The 9,596-nt window shown below is 36.1% G+C and overlaps 1 non-coding gene across 1 annotated transcript; it reads left to right on the plus strand.

The window, feature by feature from the left end:
* Window positions 1-6,455: 6,455 nt before the first annotated feature.
* On the plus strand, window positions 6,456-6,609 carry LOC122898283. Its single transcript, XR_006382953.1, has one exon. It is a non-coding gene; the product is annotated as a small nucleolar RNA SNORA62/SNORA6 family (small nucleolar RNA).
* Window positions 6,610-9,596: the final 2,987 nt, after the last annotated feature.

Below are 9,596 nucleotides of genomic sequence, written 5' to 3' on the forward strand. Positions count from 1 at the left end.
CAAAGAATGGATTTTACTTCCTCTTCACAAAAATAGAAAAGCTGTGCACTAATTTGACAGTTCATACAGATACCTTTATTTTGGAATGTTAAATCAACCATGCAGGAATCAAGCAGATAAAGCAATAGAATATGATTTGCTGCTGCCTGTTTAGAATTATTTTAATCTTGTGGCTAACAGAGTAATTTATATCTATATATGGATCTCTTGACACATTGATGTACTTGTATGAAAAATCAATAGAAATATCACAGATTGCCTACAGATGCACTCATCTTGTTTTAGAACAGGTTTGTTTGCCTTCTGTTTTTCAGTATTAGTTTAAAAAATTAAGTTATTACAGTGAGAAAAAAGACACATGAAATTAATGATTTGAAGTTAATACATACTGGCTTCCTCCAAATCAATTTCATTACTGTGGGGTAAAATACATAACCAGAGAATATTACAAATCTCACTTTTGGTATGCAAGCAAAATATACAAAGCCAGCCCCCAGAAGTTCTGAGACATAACCTAACATATATGAAGAACATTTAATACTGGGCCCATGCAGTGAGCTTTCTGAGGGCTATACTAATAGGCACTGTGTATTACACATAAGTAAATTGCGTGCAAAGCTATTCTACATGTCATATGCATTTCTTTGTGAGGTTTTCCCCCACTTTCTTATTTTTAGTTTTTTTTTTCTCTTCAATGACATCCATAGACATTGCTTATATCATTTCTCTATTGAAGTTTATAAATGGGGGTACCTGAGTGGCTCAGTCTGTTAAGCCTCTGCCTTCCACTCAGGTCATGATTTCAGGGTCCTGGGATTGAGTCCTGCATTGGGTTCCCTGTTCAGCGGTGAATCTGCTTCTCCCTCTCTCTCTGCTGCTCCCTCTGCTGTGTTTTCTCTCTGTGTGTCAAATAAATAAATAAAATCTTTAAAAATAAATAAATGAAGTTCAGACTCATCAGAACAATGTTTTGTCTGAGGAAATAAACTTGCTACAATAGTAATAATACCCATATTCTCGATCTTATACCTTTGACTAGTGCTGGTCAAGGGTGCATCATGAGGTTTGATTTTGTTGCCTGAGCCTATTCTTTTAATATTTATTTTTGTTCCCTGTGTCACCTAAACTCCCTTGCACAACCTAGTACCCTGATGGTCAACATCTACATTTAAATAATTTTTCATAGTCTTAATATCAAGTTACTCTCAATATAAACTGTAGAAGTAGAGAATTATGAAAATTTCAGTATGAAATATTGCCTTCATTTTAATATGGGGAAAAAATTGACTTTTAAAATTTCCAGAGTTGCAGGTTTTGAAAGTGAGGACATGTCATAGACTGAAGTTCTCTGATACCATATAATTGTCTCTGTCTCCTTACAAAAACAATCTTTGCCTACCCTTCACAAAATATATTTTTATTCCATGTATAACAAAACATCACCAAACCCCCAGATACTCTTTCAAGTATATGACATCAATAGAAATACATCTTACTTGCTTATGTTTTAAGTCGTAGAATTCTGTTTATAATAGAAATATTCCAAGGAGAAGCATCCGGGGGGGAAAAAAAAAAAAAGCAAAACTGCTTCTTTCATGTGACATTTGATCACATAAACTATTTTAGAAAAATGCCAGCAAACTCTCATCCTGTACTTACTGTCGAACGCATTCACAAAGATTCTCCAGGTTTGTGGGATAAAGTCATTTCTCAAAAACAGAAGTAAGCCTCTTAACGCTATAATTTTCCCAGTAGTAACTTAAGAGAAGTGGTTGGTACCTTGGCACCTGACTCTGCTAGAGCGACCTGAAAGACAGAGAGAGCAGCGTCGGATGGACGCGGCGGAGCGCTAGTTGAGAATGTGAAACACGGCTATGTGTACTTTTAAGGGTGAACTTTAAATAACAGGAAACGCTGGCAAGCTGCTCTGTAGTGGCTCTGTTTCGGGGAAATGGTTGTACCATCTGCAGAGCTAAACTGAAATGACAAGCCTTGGAGGCAGAGAGTAAATGTTCAATCCATTTGGCAGATAAATCAGGTCATGGATTCGTTTATTTAGCTCCAGTTTCGCGTAAACAATATACAAGCAGAAGCGATGAACCATTGCTAAATTCAGAGGCATCTTCCATTTGAGGTTTTATCGAGGCTCCAGCTTCCAAGGGTCTACGTTCTCCCACTCCATCTCTTTGTTATGTTCGTCTCTGCCACGGCTGCCAGTGGATTGGGGGAGTTTAGATAGCACGATTTATTAGAACAATACATCTTCTGTCATCAGAGAATAACCAAAACTTCACCATTCCAAAACTTGCCGAGCCGTATTTCTGTAATAGAAGGAGACGTGTAAAGAAAAAAATATATATATATATAAAGCATGTTTTTCACATTTCCAAAAATATAATAGGGGACATACATTTAATCACGGGAGAAAGTACTTTCCTAGCATTTCATGGCCATGTGCGCCCAGCAGTCTCAAACAGCCCTAGATGCCCTGGGCAGCTAATCACTGAGGGGCAGCGGCCACATATCTCTTCTGCCTTTGATCGTTCAGCAGAATTGCACATTGTGTTGGTGAATGTAATGAAATGCTAGGTTCCAGTTCTTCTTGACTTCTGAATTCCCTGTTAGTCTAGACAGCAGAGGCATATTTTCGTTTTCAATGTTGATGAGAGAATGTGAACTGCATTTTACCTTTATTCTCTGTGAAGGTCAAGGGGCAAATATAGTAGAACACTAAGATTTAAGTCCTTTTTTCAGTTTCCTGTGAACCAAAGCAACACACTCAGTTTAACAACTTAATTAAAATTGGTCTTTTTGTCTTCATACTGTCAGAATATTTTCTCTCTCAGAATTGTTAAAAAGTAATTTCCTAATAGAGGCAGAAAGACTTTGTTACTCCCTTTGGAGAAATGTTAACAACAACAACAACAAAATGTGTTATTCAGTTATAACACTGCTATTCAGTGTTAATCATGTAACAGGATGGGTGCAGGATATTTTAAAAGAATATACTTCTCTTTTTCTATAACTGCCTAATTTTTTCATATTTTTTCAAAGTCAAATAATATCAGGCCATAATAAGACCTGTAAAATTCTCAACTTTTTGCTACTGTGTTTTGCCAAATTTGAATAGTAAAATAAGCCCTGCAATAGGTAGGTTCAATTCACACACACACACACACACACACACACACACACACACAGTTTTGTCTTATACATTGATTTGTATTATATGATGTTTGGAATTACATAATATTTTAAATATTATTTTTGCATTATATATACACATATAATACTTTGAAGACATTTTGAAGACTTGACTCACTATGAAATCAATAAAATGATTTGTTGAATATAGCACAGTAAGACCTTATATGAGAAAAATATATATATCTAGTTACTCTTCAGTTTTAATCTAGTGAAAAATGTTGATCCAAGTACAATTAATATAATCGATTCTATACTGGTACAGGTTAATTTTCTTTTCTGTTTCCATCACCCTTTTATGGTATGTCCTAAGCTGATTGTAGTGGACTCTTAGCTGTTTCTCCTCAATTCCCCTTCAGGACCAAAGCGTTTATTATTCAGTACTGGTAAAGCTGCTGCAGGCTGTCCTCAGAAATCTTCTCCAAGGTGTGCCCTCTGCTGAAGAAGGTGGTCATGCCCAAGTTAATGCATCCCTCCAGGGGGCAGCCCACATGTAGTAACAGCCTAATGGATGGGAGGCCATAAACTCTGTCCCTTCTTCCAACTGCCAGGGAACTCCAATGAGTAATCCCAGCTGCTGAGCTCACTGGGTGGTTGAGGGATTTCATGTGATGTCACTGAAGCCCTGATTTCTTCCTGCCATACCCTATTTCCTCCTTCTCTCAAGAATTGTTGAAGTTGAGAATACTATTGTGTAAGTTAGCCACACTCCTATCTATCCATTCAAGAGCCTGACCTGCCAGAGGTCGTAACAGGATGGATTCAAAAAGTAGATGCTGGGGCGCCTGGGTGGCTCAGTGGGTTAAAGCCTCTGCCTTCGGCTCAGGTCATGATCCCAGTGTCCTGGGATTGAGCCCCGCATCGGGCTCTCTGCTCTGCAGAGAGCCTGCTTCCTCCTCTCTCTGCCTGCCTCCCTGCCTGCTTGTGATTTCTCTCTCTGTCAAATAAAATCTTTAAATTAAAAAAAAAAAAAAAAGTAGATGCTACAGTGTGATGTTGGGGTTGGACTGCTCAGCATTGCCACTACCCATTGGCCATGAGGACCTCATCACTGGCAGTATGTGGCCATGAGAGTCTCTGGCAGATTGAAGTACAGTTGCTCAGCTTTCATTAATGGTGGACTGGGATTAGATGCCTATAGAGTGAAATACACTCAATGCAGTTGAAAAAATAACAATTATAATGTAATGGAACTGGATGATTCTTATTTAGGGTAATTAATTATGATTCAATAAAAATGTAATTAATTATGATTCAATAAAAATGTGCAAAAGTCAGGGGCCACCTTTTCAGAATATGAAGAAGCTCTCATTCGCTGAAGGTGCAAAGAAAGCTGAAGAGACAACATAGAGCTTAATCATAAGAGCTCCAAATAAGGATGTATTCTCAAATTAGGCAAGGGCACTATGTTGAGTCCAGGACTATGATAGAAAAAATGGGATGCTGATTCAGAGGATGGTGACATCTGGATTGATGCCTTTAAACATTGTGTATCCCCAAATCCATTCTACTGAGGGATGGTGAAGGGCTTCCCTGAAGGTGACGGAGATAGCCTTACCTTGCAATAAAACAATAGTCCCCTCACTATTTGTATCCATATTTCTTTGTGTGGTCATAACATACCAGGGTTAGAGAAGCTCTAGAACTTTCTAGGAGAAAAAAGAAGACTATATGCAGAAGTCTTGTAACTTCTGTGCCAACAGGAGACTGGTGAGTGTATATGGTACTGGATCCTGAGGTTGCTGGATCAAGTAGGAAAAATGAGTTTGGACAAGGAATTGTTTATCAAATTGGAAATACTCTCACAGGGTAGGATCTAAAGTCCTGGCAAGAACAATAGAAGAAAGGGTCAAAGATTTTGAGAATTAGATATGATGGAGTTTTTATTCTGTAAAAAGCTAAGAAGCCCACTTGGTGACTATAGTCCCCAGAATATAGTCCCCAGAATGGGACATAGGATATTATTGACCAAAGCAATCAGGCTGCACTATTGGTAGAAACTCAGTGCTACTGGAAAACTCACTGATGGTTGTTGTCTATGGGCAGATGTGATGGTAGAAGATCCTGTATAGAAATGAAACCCCCCAGAGCAAGGGAGTTGAAAAGATGATCAGAAGTCATCTTCTGTAAAAAAAAAAAAAAAAAAAAAAAAAAAAATTATGAACCTTTGCCCAATCGCCAGTCCTGGACCAGTTTTTAAATGTAAAACCCATTTTGTGAGGGAGTGTCATTGTTCCAAGGCAGAAGATGCTGCATCATCAGAGCAAGTATATATTTATATAGTGCCGTAGTCTTTCCTCAAAGGGATCTATGGTGACTTGAGTATTGGTACAGAGAGGGAGAGATAATATCCAGATATTTTAAGGATAATTAAACAAAGTGAAAAGATGATACTGATTCTCTGGGATTCAGAGCCTCACCATGAATCCCCTATTAGAGGATCCCCTTGTAGAGGACAAGAAATGAAGTCCTGATACTAGTCCACTCAGCAGAGTCTTCTATTGGGATCATGGATACACCAGTGATCATATGTCTACCTGTCAGTGAGTTGCTGGAATGAACTTCCTAGGGAGTTGGCAGCATTCCCTTGATGGTTTGGGGTCTACAGAGCAAGAGTTTCTCATTAGAAAATACTGAGTGAAAGCCCCTGAAACTCTTCCCCACACTCTGAGAAAGATGGTAATAAAAGACATTGGCATATCCCACTTCAGTATCAGGTACTAGCATCACCCTTAGTTAGTTATCTGTTTCCCCACTGAAGAATTTTGCACAAACTATTACATCTGTCTAGGAGTCTCTTTCTTTCCATTTCATCTCACAAAGTTCTACTAATGTTTCAAACTGAGTCCAGTCCTCATTTCCTTCCAAAGCTATCTTATATTGTTTTAATTAGGCCAAATCCCCCTTTCCATGCTATCACAATATCACATCATTTTTCTCTGTGGGATTTGTCTTTACACACATGTTTTTTTGATTAGTGTGCATTCTTATACACTAGAATTGCAATTTTATCTCAGAATCTAAGACAGAGTCAATAAATACTGTGATGAATGACTTGGTTATATCTAGTCTTCCTACAATTTGAACACAGGGAATTCTACATTGTTGTGTAATTTGATATATCTTACAGAAAAAGATGCTTATTGTACATCAAAAACTTAGAGATTTCACAGTACTTTCTTAGGAGAAAAAAACTATTATTATATCCATCTTCAAAACAGGAAAGAGAAATGGACTTAAAATCATCTGAGGCTACATGTTGTTAAATGCTGGATTCGAGGCGGCTGGCTGGCTGAGGGGCTCACAAGTGTGGACGGTGTGCTGTGTGAAGGGCAGGCCTTTCAGTAACACTGCAAGGGACTCTATCCCAATGAGTGGAGTTTGATAGTAATTTTTGCTACAAGTAAAACAAACAAAACAAAAAACCAGAAAATGAACAGCAAAAATCATATTAGGAACTAAGTAGCTTCTGGGAAAATTTTAATACAAGTAAAAAAATCAATATTATATAAAAGCTTATAGTAAGGATAAATGTATGAATGAATAAATGGGTAAATATAATATGCCTAATATTCTGGTAGAAATTCATGTGTGTTTCTCTGTGAGTACAAAAAGAATAATGTGTAATTTCTACCTTAAGAAGGTAGGTGTGTTGCTCTAGGAAGGATTTTGAGGAGGAAACAACATCCTGACTGATATATACATACGGAATAGAGAGCCAGGGAAATTATTTATTTAGCACAAGGTATAGTTTGAATTGTCTTACATACATGATCTTATTTATTATACATTACTCTGTAAACTAAATCCCATACTCCTACTTTAGAGAGACAGTGGAGAAGGAATTAATATTTATTACTGTGTAACAGATATTGTACCAGCTTTAGATATGTTCTTGATTAATACTCAGAATAATGCAGGAGTGTAGGTCTGATTATTGATGTTTTACATATGAAAAAGCATAAGTTAAAGAGAATATTTAATTCATTGAAGGTCCCAGACTCAAAATAATAGTCCAGATAGAATTTGAACCTAAGCTTGTTTGTTCCTGCCACATAACGTGACAAAGGTCCCTTTAGGGTCGGAGAAAATCTGAATTTAAGGATTTATAAACAAACTTGGCAGAACATCAGGCCTTTATTGAACACATTATTCTATCTGCTGTACACAAGATCCCGTGTGTAGAGAAGCTGTTTTCTAAAGGGGTCTATAGAAGTCAATTATATATTTGTGTTTGGGAAGAATGGGCATTATAACAGAAAGTGATAAAAAATTATGTGAATTCATCTTATATTTCACTTTTTATAAGAGTTTTCAATTATGTACAAGTTAGAGATAGATGGGAAGAAAAATTGATGTAGAGAAAGATGATAGATTTGAATAAATAAATTATCCACATACTTTCAAAAAGCATATAATTATTTCAGTGTCTTTGCTTTCAAATTACAACACATAAGATCTCTATTGAAGAGTAACGTGCATAATAATTTACCCAGTAAACCGTGTTATTTTTAAAGGAGATTTTTAATTTTAAACTTTCATTAATATTACATGAATGTATCTTATCATAGTCACACACAAGCAGTTAAAATGTAGGGTGAATGAAATAACATAATATTTAAGAACCCAGGATCTTAGATTCTATAATGACTTATTTATGAGCCATCTGGTTATACAAATATGATATTATGGTCAAATGTGTTCTATATGCATGGAAAGAAAGAATTATTCGGAAAGAAATAATTAAGTTTTTATGAGTTACAACCCAAGGCAAGCTGTAAGATTTAGGTAACAGACTCTTCTTGCAAGCGAAAAAAGTGTATAAATATATATTATAATGTATACAATAGAATATTAGCACAAACACATAAACACCTATTACATCACTTTACCATAGTAAGAGAAACTTAGAAATGCAACATTTTATCTAGGGGGTTATAAATGCAAACAGATACAGTGACTATGACTCATTCTGAGTTCTTAAGGGATGGCAGGAGAACCCAAGGGAGTATGGACTTCCATTTCTGTTATTACTACCATTAATCAATTTTTACCTCCCCATCTGTCACATGTCTATAGTGGACCTGCACAAATACATTTGTAGGGTTATATGTGGAATGGGGTGGGGGATGGTGTGAAACCACTTCAGTATCTTCCTGATAAATTCCTAATTCAAGTGGTGTTCATATATGGGTGAAATTCACTTCCAAAACAAGTAGAAGGGATAGAAATTATAATAAGCCAGAAGTCTTTTTTATAATTAAAAAATATGACTCTCTTGAATATAGCCAAAAATCAAAATGAAAAGTAGTCTCCAATCTGTAATCAATGTTGCAAGCCAAGACAACTAAAATTAAAAGCAAAATTTGGAACAACTTCAGGACATCATGGACATAAATGTGATAATAAGTTGAAAACACACTAGATCATAACATATAGTACATATGTTGTACACTGTACCATTCCAGGATGCCATTTGCATTTGCTATGATTTTTATGGTGCTTCTCACCACCATCAAGTTGTGTAACATGGCAGCCTTATCCATCTATATGTTATGGGCATCTATTATATCTATAACAGTGAAAATAAAAACTTAACAAAGGGCAAAGGAAGTGTCAGATACTTGAGCTCTACACAATACCAATTCCAAATACCATTTACCTTCCTTTTTATATTAATAACCATTTTTTACTATGCAAATGAATTATTTTATCATCAGTTGAATACTGGAAATTTGGATCATCTGTACTATTAAGTGAATATGCACACAAAATAAATATTGATTCTCACCTAAGGGAAAATTTGCTTTATTTAGTTAAGAATTTTTATTTTTTTGGTGGGTGAGTAGGCAGAAGATCTCAAATATTTGCAAGTATTTATTATTTTCTCCAAATATACATATGATTCAAATAATTTATATCAGTGTGCATATATAAGGTTTATATCCAATGGTAAACCACAAAGGATATAGTGCAATATTTATTAATAATATCCCATTCCTGTGTGTTTATCCTGTAGAGTATAACAAAACCATCAACATATTTCATTTTACCAAGTCTCTCATTTCTATTTGTCCTGGCACAAAGAGATCATTCTTCACTCCAGGCCACACTTTGAAACTTTCAAACTACCTGTGAAAGATGGGTCTTTGATTCCTATTCAGATCTACCCAACTAAATAAACTTCCTTATTTAATAATGCGGTAAATTATGTATATAACTCCCAATAACCTGAGATATAAGGCTACCAAGCATCAAATAGAGTGGGAACTATTGGGGTCACAGATATAAATTTATTTCAATAAATTCTTCTTGGGGCATCTGGGTGGCTTAGTGGGTTAAAGCCTCTGCCTTCAGCTCAGGTCATGATCCCAGGGTCCTGGGATTGAGTC

The sequence above is a fragment of the Neovison vison genome, chromosome 1 (assembly GCF_020171115.1).
Source record: "Neovison vison isolate M4711 chromosome 1, ASM_NN_V1, whole genome shotgun sequence".
Lineage (NCBI taxonomy): Eukaryota > Metazoa > Chordata > Mammalia > Carnivora > Mustelidae > Neogale > Neogale vison.